Below are 15,243 nucleotides of genomic sequence, written 5' to 3'. Positions count from 1 at the left end.
TCCATGGCTTTTAGTATATTCACAAAAGTATACAACTATAGTCAATAATACCTGGCTGTTTCATTACCCCAAAAAGAAATCCCATGGAATCATACAGTATGTGACCTTTTATGTCTGGCCTCTTTAACTTTGCATAGTGTTTTCAAGGTTCATTCATTATAGAATGTGTATTTCATTCCTTTTTATGGCCAAATAATACTCCGTTGTATGATATAGCACACTTGGTGTATTCGTTCAACTGTTGATGAACAAATATTTGGGTTATTTCTACTTTTTGGCTATCATGAATAATGCTGCTATCAACCTTCATGTACAGGTTTTTACATGGACATACGTTTTCCTTCCTTTTGGTTGTATACGGAGGAGTGGAATTGCTGGGTCATATGGTAGCTCTGTGTCTAACATTTTGAAGAATTACAAAGTTGTCCAAAGTGGCTATACCATTTTACATTCCTACCAGTGGTGTATGAGGTTTCTGAGTTCTCCATATCCTTGCAAATATTTATTATATGATTTTTTTTTATTTTAGCCATCCGTTGTAATTTTGATTTGCATTTTTCTAATGAGTAAGATGTTGAGCATCTTTTTATATGCTTATTGGCCATTTGTATATCTTTCATAAAGAAATGTCTATTTTAATCTTGTGCCCATTTTAAAATTTGGTTGTCTTTTTATTATTAAACTTTGAGAGTTCTTGATATCAGTCTCATATCAGATATATGACTTACAAATATATTTTCCCATTATGTGGATTGTATTTTTACTTTCTTGATGGTGCAGCCATTGAGGCACAAAAGTTTTACATTTTGATGAAGACCAATTTATCTATTGTTTTTCCATCTTGTGCTTTTGGTGTCATAGCTAATAATTCTTTGCCCAATTCGAGGTCATGAAAATTAATGCCTATGTTTCTTTTCTAAGAGCTTTAAGTTTTATTACGTACATGTGGGTCTTTGATTTATTTTTTAGTTAATTTTTCTATATGGTGTGAGGTAGGTTCCAATTCTTTTTGCAGTAGAGATAAAGGTCATTATCTTCTAAATATACACATCAGTAAGGCCTTTCATGTTCACCTCATTTAATATTTTAATCAATATATGATTTCCTGCCACTTCATTAGTTTCATCTTTGACTCCCTGCTAATGAGTATTTTGTTGGTCTTAAATGGAATTTCATTACCAAAGCCATAGTCACCTTTGCACTTACCATAAAATGTCAGAATTAGGAGGAAGTTTATTGATCATATATTGTCCAACTTCTTATCAGAGGAGAGCCCTCAGCATCTGAAACAGAAGGGCTTTCAACTTCTTCCTGGACTGTGAGATCATCAGTTCTAGATGGTGAGCAGTTATTAGGTTCAGCAATTTTTCTGGCCAACTCTAGAAGCACTTAATATATGTAAGGAAACATTTATATGTGCTATCAAATGAACAGGCTCCTGGAACTGTGTGGCTCAGGATCTGTGACTAACTTATTCTTGTTTAAAGGCAGTCATAATCCATTTGACCAGTTTAGTAGAAAAATAGCAAATTTAATTTCTTGGCAGTAACACAGTCACATAAGCATTGGTAATGGTCTTCGTTTTTATTTGATTGAACTCTGTGTGGAGCAAATAATATTCTAGTCTCTAGCAATTGTGACTTAAATGAATAATATTTTTTAAAATATATTTTATTGATTTTTTACAGAGAGGAAGGGAGAGCGATAGAGAGTTAGAAACATCGATGAGAGAGAAACATCGATCAGCTGCCTCCTGCACACTCCCTACTGGGGATGTGCCCGCAACCAAGGCACATGCCCTTGACTGGTATTGAACCTGGGACCCTTGAGTCCGGAGGCCGACGCTCTATCCACTGAGCCAAACCGGTTAGGGCTTAAATGAATAATATTAACAGATAAATAAAATTAGGATACTGGGTAATAAAATGTAAACATAATCAGAAAGTTGAATTTTTTATGGCTTAGATTTTGACATTGAGAAACATCTATGGTCATTTAGTAAAAAGTAAACATGGTATTAAGTTTAGTATAATGAGTGTCAGGTGAATCTGCAAAACTAATAGTTATATTAACTATTCAGAGTTTAAAGAAGAGATCGTACCGATTCATTGAAAAAAGAAGCAGTTGTACGAGCCAGAAGGGAGCTTATCATATCTTGACCCTTGCTCAAATTTGGGGCATCAGAGTACGTTATAGCTGTCAGACCTAGTTTAGCATTGAGAAAGAGCTTATCTTTTATTTAAAAAATATTATTATTAAAAACATATTTTCTGTGAGATTTCTAAATCATTAAAGGCACATTTAGGAATAACTTATTTTGGGGACATTTATTTTGGCACCCTTTGCTAAATTTATTTCTCCTTTGGTATTTTGAGAGCTTAAAGGCGATTCATGTTATATTACTTGGAAGAAGGCTATCTTGCATTCTTGCTTGTTTTTGTCCCTGTTATGAAAGGAAATTAGAATATTGGGGAAAATATTTAAAAATAAAAGGAAGAAAAAAAGCACAGAGCAAGTAAAATAAGCAAGTAACTAACCATATCTTCTCCTGTCTCTACACAAAAGCTATTAATATTTTGGTGGACTTCTGAAGTTACAGTCTGGATTTCTAATTTATTCATAATTTTTTGGTGTTTTTTCCAAAGCAAATAATTACTCTTTAATTCATTGGTTCTGGAGTTAAAAATAAACAACAAACAAAAACAAAGATCAAACAGAAACGCTCAGTGAATCTCCTTCAAGAAAGAAATTCTTCGTTCTGTCACTGAGGAAGTTCTGTACTGTCAGCCAGCTGGTGATGTGACTCTTTGAGTAGTTTATAACCTCCTATGTGCCACTTCTTGGTGGTGGATAGACTGAGCCTTGCTCTGCATGTTATAAAGGCATGATGGACCCTGATCTATGAAATATATTTTTTCTCTTTATGAATATGAATAGGTTTTTCCTTTATTTGAAGGGGAGTGAAGACAAAAAATTCATTAAGCTGCAAAAAATTATATGTCATTGTTGTTAACTGAACCTAACTAATGGCCACCCTTGTGAAATCCTATCTAATAAAGAGGGAATATGCTAACTGACCATCACACCCTCACAAAGATGGCGGTGCCCACAGCCAATAAGGAGTGAATATGCTAATTGACAGCCACGCCCTCAAAGGTGGCGGTGCCCACAGCCACAAGATGGCGGCGTCCAGTCCCCTCAGCCATGCTGGGGCGGCAGGCGCGCGGCAAGGTTGGGCCCGCCCCCAGGCGGGTCTGGCCACTCTCCATGCCTGCCTACAGAGTCCCCCAGTCCCCTCAGCCCCACAGCTGCCCAGGGCCGGCCCAAGGTGCAGGCAAGCCTCGGATGGTGGCTGCCCAGCCGCCCAGGGCTGGCCCGAGGCACAGGCAAGCCTCGGATGGTGGCTGCCCAGCCGCTCAAGGCCGCCAGAGGCTTGGGTAACCAGGGCTGGCCAAGGCTTGCGCTGCCGGCAGTGGCAGCAGCAGAGGTGTGATGGGGGCATTGCCTTCCCCTGATCACCGGATCGCCTCCCAGCCCTCAGGGCTCCCAGACTGTGAGAGGGGGCAGGCCGGGCTGAGGACCCCCCCCCCCCCCGCCCCCCAGTGCATGAATTTTCATGCACCAGGCCTCTAGTATTAGTAAGGCCCTTTTAATTCTCAGTCTGGTATCTGACCTTGTTCTCTCTTCTCCTACCTGTTAGTGTCATCTTCCTCCCCTCCTCTGTTACTCACTCAGTTTACATTGCTGCAAAACCCTTTTTCCCCAATGTATTCTCTTTCTATCCAGCTTATTTTCATTTTTAAGGTATCTTTATATACTAGTGATTATTTCCTGTACACCTCCCTCAACCACATATACACCCATTTTGTTTAGACTACACAGTGTTTTTATTATCTATTGAATTTGAATGCCTTAATGATGGCATGTATTCTCTTCAGTAAGATACAGGCCCCACTTCTTCCTATTGGCTTTAACTTCTTATTTACACATTTTTGCTACTTACTGGTAGGCTCTGGTAGGGATTAACTCCAAATTCTAAAACTAATAAAATCTAAAACTTTAACACGTCTACAAAAAATAAAAAAGCATAGTATAAAACTTTGTGACTGTGAGTGTAAAGATTTCTTAGAACACCGAAGACATGATCCTTGAAAAAAAACCCAAACACACAAATTGGGCTTCAACAAAATTAAGAACTTACAACCTTCAAAAGACACTGTTAAGAGTATGAAAAAGCAACTGTCAGAGAAATGTAAATCCAAACCAAAATGAAATACCACTTCACACCTTCTGGGTTGGCTAGAATTTAAAAAGTCAAATAAAAACAAGTGTTGACAGGAATGTGGAGAAATCAGAAGCTGCTGATGGGAATGTAAAATCATACACTGCTGATGGGCCTGTAAAACGTTGCAGCCACTCTGGAAAGCATTCTGGCAGTTTCTTGAATATCTCTCATACTCCTTCAAGTCTTTGCTCAAACCTCACCTTGAGTAAAGGATGTGTACTTATATCATCCTATTTAATGTCACAAGTTTCCCCCTCCCTTCCCCTTTACTTAATATTCCTCTTCCCTCCTACATGTTATCTTCTAACCACCCCCAGTGCATACCACCTTCTAACACACTATATAATTTACTTACTTTACTGTTCACCTCTCCCCACTGAAATGTAAATTCTATGAGGGCAGGGTCGAGGAGTGCCTAGCTTTAAGTAGCCGCTCATTAATTACTTGTTGCATGAAAACTGGGACTGACTCCAAATTCTCTTGCCCTTAAGCACAGTGATACACAGCCTCTCAAACATTTATTCTTGAGTTTTCATGATGACTTTGTTTTTATAATGATGATTCAATAACTGTACTACTTCATCTAGTTGTACACTATATTTAAATTATTTATTGATATTTAGTTTATTTCTGAAAGATAGACTTACTCATTCAGCAAGCATTTAGAAGCCTTTAGTATCAGGCTTTGTGTGACAGCTTCATAAAGTTGAAGAAAATATGGATCTTGTCCTCAGGGAAATCTCAGGCTATAATGGCAGTAGATGTGTCGGCAGGTATTGTAATGGTATCTGATAAGGGCACATATTAGAGGCATTTTGAAGTTACAGAGAGAGTACACCAGTTGTAGTACCCAACTCTATGGGAGCTAGAGGTTGGATCCTGATTTGGGGGTGGTGTAGAAACGGAAGGAAGGACACCTGATTAAGACGATGCTATAATAAAAATGTACATTGAGTTATGGTTTTTGGCCAGGTATTAAAATAGATTGGAAGTGGGCTAAATATTGTAAAGGATAAAAAGGCTGAAGTAAAATTTTAATTAAGTAAATTAGTATAATAATGTTCTCTAGTAATTTATAAGCTAACACATTAGACTAGTAATTGGAGGATGAATCTTGCTTTTAAAGAAAGATCTGAAAGAAGTAATATATTTAAATTGCATTTACCTTAAAATATGTAGTACTCATACCCTTAGGAGAGGGTAAGATTGAGTACCCATACCCTTAGGAGTACCCATACCCTTAGGAAAGGGTAAATTTTAGAATTTCTTTAAACTATAAACAGTGGATGTTATAAGTTAATAGTTGTAAAGTGAACACTTTTTTGAGTGTTTATGTATCAGGCATTCTCTTAACATTTTGCATATGTTAACATAGAGTAATATATTTTACCTTAATTATATGTATCGTCAAGCCATGATCATCTGTAGGTAGATTATTTGCATTTGAGTTATTCATTCATTTCAAAAGACATCTTCTTTGACTGCCCTTCCATCTTCTCCTCAATATCCTTCTCCCATTTGTTTTTACTGTATCTGACCAGCTTTAAAAAATCATTTAGTATTATAGTTATTAGTATTTATCATCTTTTGAAATTTATATTTCAGTTACAGTTTGCACCCAACATTATTTTTTATTAGTTTTAGGTGTACTTTATCATCTATTTTTAAAGCTGTTAAATAGATTGTTTTTGTCTTTCTGCCACATTTGTTGATATTCGATGGGTCATAATGAAAGAGCAAGTGTCGTGTAAACCTGAGTAAAGTATACAGACTAATTTTTCTTAGTCTTATTTCTTAATTTCCTGCTTCTTAATATTTCATTTATCCAGGGTTTTTCTCCAATTACAATTTAATCATCTATATAAGTATACTTGGAAGTCATTTTTCCCAGTCCTTTTTAATATCACAGACTCCTTCCCCTGCTCTCCAGGAATACAGTTCTTAGAAACCATAGGGTTTTTAAGTATTTGAAGACTTAGAATGAGAGGAAAGAGGAAAATTATGGGACAGAATCCACTTATGGGAGCTGATTTCAGACAAGGCTAAGGATGGACTTTACACAAATATATCTTCACCAACATTGTCTGATGATTCTTTAATTTCAATTTGTTATGTTGCCTGAAGTTCTATTAAGCATTAATTTGGATAGACAAATGCCTGCTTTTTAGATACCTCTGGTTAGGTTAAGAGTTTGTAATAATTTTTATAAATTGTTCTAGTCAGATTGCCTCTCCACCTCTAGTTGTCATATTCAGTAGTTTTGATTTAAACAAAAAATGATCAATTAGTTTACCATTAAGAGCCAGAAAAGGATCATTGTTTTAAATAAATATTTTAAAAATTGATTTTAGAGAGAGAGGAAGGGGAGAGGGAGAAAAAGAGATATATAAACAGTGAGGAGAGAGAAACATTGGTTGGCTGCCTCTTGCGTGTCCCCTATTGGGGATTGAGCTCACAACCCAGGCTTGTGCCCTGACTGGGAATCGAACTAGCGACCTCTTGGTGCAGGGGACAGCACTCAGCCAACTGAGCCACACTGGCCAGGCAGGATCATTGTTTTAATAATTAAATTTATCTTGGTATTTATGTTATGACATTTTAGTGAGTAAATCTTTATTGTGACTAACACTATGGAATTTTTAGCTAATCAGGGATATTTATTTTGGGAAAGCTGAAAAACCTGTTTCTTACACTTTACTTTTGCAATAATATGGCCCTGGGTATATGTTTCATATTTTTGGCTTTTGTCCAACTTGTCTCAGGTGGCTTATTCTTTTCTATTGAGGCCCATTGTTCTTAATCTAGCTTTGTTTTCACCTAGCTACTTCCCACTAGTTTATAGTCTATATGCAAATTAACTGTAATAACATGCATTATTCTAGTCATTCTATCTCAAGCAAAGTTAGTTTGCATTTTCCTTTCACTTTGTTCAGTACTTCCTTTAAAATGGTCAAGTCCAGAGTTCACACATATTTAGACTTGGATATATAGGACTTCGCAAATCTCCTCAGTGCTGGTAGGTAAAGGAGAGACTGAAATACTCTTGGAGGTGGAAAAGTAAGAAAAAGAAAATGCATTTATAAATATTTTAAATAGAAAATATCTTTTTAAAGGGGTTGAATGATTGCTATATAGCCAAATTCTTGTGGGGATTTCTTATATATCAGGTTTCTTGATAGCCTCATCTCAGCAGTGTTAAAGCTTCATAAAAAAACAACAAAAAAAATTATCCTACAGCTTCCTGAATGTTACGGAGCCAGACTACCTAGAGGGGCCGTGATGGATTACTCAGTTGAAAACTATCTTTGCTAATTTTTTGTTTCTAGGATAGGGAGATGGGAACAACCCTTTTACCAAAAACCAAACAAAAAACTGACAAAAACCCATTTCCCTTCCTTGAAAGCCTACAAATATCAGCATTGGAAGGTAAAGTCATGGATACGAAAGATCACCCAGGTAGAATGTCTAGAGAGAGAACAGATGATTTAGGTGAAAGATCATAGGAACATACATCTAAAATGAGAATTCTCCTAATAAGACTTTGAGAAGAAATGACTAAAATCATAGGACCAAAAATTTAGGAGAGTGTGAGCTAACAATTCTGAAAACATTATGCATATATACTAGTGTTAAATAGATGGATAGTGAATTGTGGGATCCAGGTTTCTCACTTTTGGAGAGTGAGGTTACAGATAGCCATGCACAAGGAAAAGGCTAGAACAAACCATATAGTACTGGGTTAGAGTTAGAGACATCAGTATGAACTCATGCTTAGCTTAATATAGATATGGGTGCAGACACATTATAGATATGTATGTATATGGATATAGACACATTATGTGTGTGTGTGTGTGTGTGTCTAGTATACAGACATATTTTCCAGCTCTTGTCTACTGAAAGGATCTATATATAATGACACCCTAGTAGCATTGAGCACACCAAGTACCCAAATTTTGATTTCCAATACTGTTATCCAACAAAAAGGACTAAAGCTCCTTGGAAAATGTCTGAATCCAGGACTGGGGCAGGGAAGATCCAAATGAGCCGGGACCATTTTGTATTGCTGGAAAGTAAGAACATGCTCAAAGTCCAAACGAATAGGGTCTTGGCAGAAAGATACGGGTGCCAACTTGAAAGCGTACCCAGTGACCAAAGTTTGAACAACCTGAGCAAAAATAAGTAATATAATATTGGGTTATAACCCAAGATATATGGTAAATATCCCTAAATCCATACTGATTAAAATATGTGATTGAATAAATAAGTGCCCCCACTTATTTATCTTGTACAGAGGAATTCCAAGAAATATGTGCAGACACTTTCCTCCTTCAAGGAGGTGGAATTTAATTTTCTAGCCTTGACTGTGGGCTGTACTTGGTGACTAAAAGGTAAGGATTATTTGTATAGATGGTGTTTAAGTTTACATGAGTCAAGGGCCAAGGTATTTTCAAGGGATATAGCATTGAAGAATATTAATGATCTCAGTTGGAACAGCTCTAAGAGAAAGGTAGATTTTGGGGCTATAAATATATATGACTCTAACTTTAACCAGCCTTATAGAGTATTAAATTTTTGTGTTCTTATTAGAAGAATTAGTCACCCATTGACAGCTACTTAGTGTCTATCAAAAGCTCACTTAAAATATTAGATTTAAGAAGATAGTTTAATGAATATCTTAATTATATATTCAGCTAGTTTCTTGTATTAAGTCTCAGCGAACAAAATATCAAGACATGTCACTCAGTCACCCTGACATGAAAATGCCTGTACCTGTACTGAGTTCTGATTTAATGACATGCCATCTGTCTGTATAGAATCTATATGTAAAGAACATCATTTGAATGATGTGTATTTTCTAAAATTATACTTGAAACTATAGTCCAGTAGTTTCATTGTTCTTTGTATAAGTGCATGAAGTTCAGATAAAAAAAAAATTACATGTTTTCCTCTTATCAAAAATGTAAACTTTTAACCTGAAAACAGACTCCAATTTGATACTCTGTGTTTATGTTTATATCATGGACTTGATATTGTCTGTGTCGGTTGCCTATTGTCTTATAATAAATTGCCAGAAACTTAATGGTTTAAAACCACTTTGAGCCCTGGCTGGTTACCTCAGTTGGTCAGGGCAACCAATATATAAGAAGCAACCAATGAATGCATAAATGGGTGAAACAACAAATCAATGTTTCTCTCTTCCTCTCCTCTCTCTCTCAAATCAATGAAAAATATTTTTTTAAAAACCACATTGATTTATGATTTTTATACAGCTCTATGAGTCAGGAACTTGGGCAGAGAGGATTCTTCTGCTCTATGTGGCACCGACTGGGATCACTCACTCTGCCGGTAACCTGGCTGGACTGGACAGGACAGTCTAAGAAGGCTTCATGCACATGTCGTGACCAACATCCTGTTGGTCAAGGCAAGTCACAAGGCCAGCCTAGATTCAAGGAGCTGGTAAATAATCCCCCTTTCTTGGTGGGTGGAGTGACACGTGCACACAGAGAGGAGAGGAATTGATGGTAGCCATCTTTGGAGAATAGTATCTGGCCAAGCCAACTACTACAGTATCTTTTTTTTCCTTTTTTCTGATGGCTATTTATCTCAGTACTACAACTTTAAAGTTGTCCTTTTAATGTGTATAGATTCATCAGTACACAGTCTCAATTTTTAAATTTTATATGCATAGTTTTATTGTGGTGAATCTCCTTTACCTTGTATTTTAACTTGTAACCAATTCAAGTCCTTTTATAAATGAGGCAGGTTACAACTATTAAATAAAAAGTACCTTAATTTAATAGAAAAAATTTGGAATAATGGGGGCCAAGCTACCTGACACTCTTCTTATTGTCATTCACTATAAATTTATCTTGGATTAAGGAGCATCTTAGATTATTTAGAGTTGAAAATCTCATAAAACATTTTTGCTTAGTTATTGGGGCTATAGCTTATGAGAATTTGTTGCTTTAGCTTAGTTTCCCTAATTTGGAAGGTTTATTGATACATGTCCATATTTTTCCTCCCTGTTAAACTTTGTGGAGCTCAATCTAGCAAAGGCTATCATAATTTAAATCCAGATATTCTTTGACTCAGTAATTTCACTTCATAAGTGCACAGATATGCTTTACAGCGTTGTCAATAGTGGCAAAATATTGGTAACAACGTAAGAGTCCATTAATGAGAGACTGGTTAAATGAAACATGATGAATTCATAAATATTAAATTATTAAATTATTAAAAGGAAGTATGAGGGATTTTTATAAAGAATGATATGAGGCCTAGCTGGTTTGACTCAGTGAACAGAGTGTTGGCCTGTGTACTGAAAGGTCCCGGGTTCGATTCCAGTCAGGGGCACATGTTTGGGTTGCAGGCTCGGCCCCCAGTTGGGGGTGTGCAGAGGCAGCCAATCATTCTCTCTCTCCCTCTCTGAAATAAATAAAAATATATATATTTTAAAAAAGAATGATATGAAATAAGCTTTAAGATGTAGTAAGTATCTTAATATGCCACCATTTTAAAAATATGTATGTAAATGCTTTTATATAAGCAGAATAACTGTAAACACACAGTAAGTGAGGGGAGGAAGCTGGGTGATTGGGGGAAATTTCTATCTACACTAATAAAAGAGTAACATGCTAATTGACCATACCTCTGTGATGCCCACCAGCCAATCAGGAGTGAGTATGCAAACTAACCCAACAAAGATGGAGGGTTAATTTGCATATGTAGGCGCCAAGCAGCCGGGGGTGGGGCAGGACGCTTGCATTGTCACCATGGCAATGACGCAGGCGTTCCTCACCACCCCAGCTGCTCCGGGCCTCTGGGCATCGTGGGAAGGCGGAAAGGCGGCTCTGGGCCAGAGGGAAAAGGCGGCTCCGGCCAGAGCAAAGGCAGTGCTGGCAGCCAGGGGAAGGAAGGCCCATTCTTGCATGAATCTTCGTGCATTGGGCCTCTAGTTCACTATAACCCTTTTGTACCAGGTACATATATTAACTAAAAACTAACTTTTAGCCCTGGCTGGGTAGCTCAGTTGGTTAGAGCATCGTCCTGATAAGCCAAGGTTTTGGGTTTGATCCTCAGTCAGGGCACATACAAGACACAACCAATGAATGCATAAATAAGTGGAACTACAAATCTTTCTCAATAAATAAGAAAAAATTGAAAAATAAAAATTAACTTAAAAAATGCTCTGACAATTTTATTTCATTTGTTGGTTATCTTCTTGAGTAAGGCAGAACGTTGGAAGCTCTATTCAGAGAGGAGTAGTCTAGCTTTAGGGAGCTTAAAGGGAAGATTAAACACATGTATCATGTAACTAGGCTCCTTGAGATGAGTTTTTGTTTTTGCATTGTCCAGATATTTTGCCCATTACTTTTATTTAATTGCTTATTTTCTTACAATTGTATTAAAAGGTTCTATTCCAGAAACAAGTTCTTTAATAGACATTTGTTTTGCAATTATTTTCTCCAAGTCTGTGGCTTGTCTTTACATTTTCATAACACTGCCTTTTCAAGAGCAGAAGTTTAAAATTTTAAGTGCAAAATATAAATTTTTTTCTTTATGGTTTGTGCTTTTGGTGTCATATCTAAAACTCATTGCCTAACTCGGGTTGGCAAACTACAGCCCATTCAGGCCACTGAGCCAAACCAGCTGGGCCTTATGTATTTCTTTTTTGATGGCTAATATAATTGTTACTATTTTTTAAATTTCTACCATGTAGAAATACAATTATATGTTGTATGTTGACCTTGTTTCTGCAATATGCTTAGTTCACTTACTTGTTTTAGAACATAAAGTTTCAATGGAATATGGCCTTGACCTAATGTTCACTCATCGTCTATGCTGCTTTCATGCTACAATGACAGAGTTGCATATTTGCAGCAAGACTGTATAGCCCACAAAGTCTGAAATGTTTACTGTCTTGCTCTTTGCAGAAAAAGTTTGCCAATTCCTGGACCCCCCAAATTTGTTTCTTTGCTTTCCTCCAGAAATTTTGCATTTTAAAATATTTAGGTGTATTTGTATAAGATAGGACATGTAGGTTGAATTTTTTTTTGCTTTCTTTCTTTTTTACCACATGGATTGTCAATTGTTCTAGTACCAGTTGTAATGAAGACAATTATTTTTTCATTGACTGACCTTGGTACTTTGGTTGAAAATCAGTTGACCATAAATATGCAACTCTGTTTCTGGACATTATCTTCTCCTCCATTGATTTGTATGTTTATTCTTATGCCAGAATTACAGTGTTTTGATTCTATAGCTTTATAGAAAATCTTGAGACCAGGTAGTGTAAGTTTTCCACCTTTGGTCTATTTCAAAATTGTTTTGAGTATTCTAGTTTCTGTTCATTTACACAAATTTTAGAATTAGCTTGTCAGTTTTTACAAAAAGCCTGGTGGAAATGTAATTAGGATTTATGTTAAATTTATAAATTAATTTTGAAAGAATTGATATCTTAACAGTATTGATTGATCTTTGAAAATAGTGTATCTCCATTTATTGAGGTCTTCGATTCCTTCACTTGGTGTTTTGTATTTTTGAGCACACACATCTTGCATTTATTTTGTTACATTTAGCTTAGGTATTTCTTTTTTAAAAATACGTTTTTATTGATTTTTAGAGAGAGAGGAAGGCAGAAAGATAGAGGGAGAGAAACATCGATGAGAGAGGAACATCATTGATTGGCGGCCTCCTGCATGGGGATTAAGCCTGCAACCCGGGCATGTGCCCTGACTGGGATTGAAGCGGGGACCTCCTGGTTCCTGGGTCAACGTTCAACCACTGAGCCAAACCAGCTGGGCCTTATGTATTTCTTTTTTGATGGCTAATATAATTGTTACTATTTTTTAAATTTCTACCCTGTAGAAATACAATTATATGTTGTATGTTGACCTTGTTTCTGCAATATGCTTAGTTCACTTACTGGTTTTAGTGTTAGATTCTTTAGGGTGTTCTTTATAGGCAATCCTATCATTTGTGAAAGAAGACTTCTTTCTTTTTTTTCATCTTTAGGTTTTATTTCTTCCTCTTGCATTATTATTATACTTGCAGTACCGTACAGTGTTGAGTAGGAGTTGTGAGAGATGTTCTTGCCTTCTTCCAGTCTTAGAGGGAAAGCATTTCATCTTTCATGATTATGTCTGATAGCAGTTATAGACTTGTTGTAGATTCATGCGCTGTGCTGAGGACGTTCCCTTCTGTTCCCAGTTTTCTGAGAGTTTTGAGTCATGAATGGCTGAGTTTTTTCTAATTTTTTTGTATCTATTAAGGTGATCACTTATGTTTTAGTCTGTTGATATGGTGAATTATGTTGATGGATTTTTTTTTCTATTGAACTAATATCACATTCCTGGGATAATATTATTTGATTATCATACACATTGTAGCTGGATTTATTTTTCTAATATTTGGTTAAGATTGTTTGTGAGAATTAACATTAGGAAAACTGGTGGGCAGTTTGGAATACAATTTAGATTAGATCAGACATCATTTGGAATGAAGGATTCAAACAATTAGCCCACAGAAAAGTGAAAATCAGACTATTTATCTGCTATCAGAAATTTATAAATAGAGACATAATAAAATAAATGAAAAAGACAATGGTGGACAAATCTGGCCACCTAAAAATGAAAATTATTAAAACCCAATGATAGACTGAGAAAATGTTAAAAGCAAGTGAAAGAAATAGTATCTTCATATTATAAACAACCTATACAAATGGTTAAGAAAAACAAGAAGACCCCTCTTCCATTTCACCCCCTCCCCATGGGTCTGTAAGAGGGAGAGTGGCAAAAAATTGGAAAGAAAGACAGTATGAGTTATGGTAGAAAGACCTGATTAATGGCATATAAAAGAGATACTGGATAGCATTTAGTGTCTAACTGAATTTGAAGACCCTATTATTACATTATAGCAGGATCAGTCTACGTGTGTGTGTGTGTGTGTGTGTGTGTGTGTGTGTGTGGTGTGTGTGTTTCTAGAAGGTGATTGAATTGCCCCAGGATTAGGAATTTGAGGGTTGTGAAGTGGAAGAAAGAAGGTAACATACGAGGTGGACTGATAGTTTGGGTGACAACCAAGATTTTGAGACTGGGGATAGAAAACACAGCAGCTGGAGAGATGAGAGTAGGCACAGTGCATGGAAGGGATTGAGTGTGGACCCAGATTAGAAAAAAAAAAAAAAAGTGGGATATTGAATGACAAAGAGAAGTAGAAGATAGGGCAGTCAGATGATGTGAGCTCGAGGGAAGGAATGGGGTTGCTGGTGAGTTGAGTCTAGAAATGTCACCATGGAGAAGTTCGATCTACTGTCTTAGCCTTCAGTCTGCAAAGTTCTTTTCAAGAGCCAGATTTAGACTAGTGGCTGAAAGGAGTGTTCAGTGATACGGTTGAAGAAGTAGAGGTGATTTGTTTTGCTATGTAAATGGGGTTTCCAGAGGTCTTTGAAGAAAAGATTAGCAGGAAGGGCAGTAGTGGAGGAACACAGGAGTGACTGAGAAAGCATAGAGAACATTGTGGGCATGAAAATAGGAGAGAGGGTAGTTGGCCAGAATGGTTTGTGTTTTGAACAAAGTCCAAGGGTGACAAGGGTGAGAGCACGGGTAGAATTAACTAGCAAGATTCCTGAATTGACCTGTGGTACAATGACTTTTTTCTGGAGCCTGATCCACTGTGTCTTTGTGATCTAAAGGGAATAATAGTAACCCTGGGTGGTAAAGCCTAAAGCAGTTGAACTTCAAATAATGAAAGCAGGTAGGGCTTACATTTCTTAAGCATTCTCTTATATCTACAAATACCCCCCTGTTTGGCATTAGCTTTGAGGTAGAGTGGGAAGATACAGCACTACCATTAGTTTAGTAAAATCCAGTTTGTCTTATCCCACTGCCAATGACCCGGTAATGAATAGTAACCGTCATATTGGGTGCTTCCTTGCCATAGAGGTGATCTGCTGGAAA

General features: G+C 36.7%; 1 protein-coding gene across 5 annotated transcripts in view; it reads left to right on the top strand.

Annotated features, from left to right (window-relative positions):
• Positions 1-15,243, top strand: part of NCOA1 (nuclear receptor coactivator 1) — a 175,322-nt gene that overhangs the window by 25,999 nt on the left and 134,080 nt on the right. The window lies entirely within an intron of this gene.

The sequence above is a fragment of the Plecotus auritus genome (genome assembly GCF_963455305.1).
Source record: "Plecotus auritus genome assembly, chromosome: 8".
Lineage (NCBI taxonomy): Eukaryota > Metazoa > Chordata > Mammalia > Chiroptera > Vespertilionidae > Plecotus > Plecotus auritus.
The sequence above is the reverse complement of the archived record's forward strand: the minus strand, read 5'-3'. Positions and strand labels throughout refer to the sequence as shown.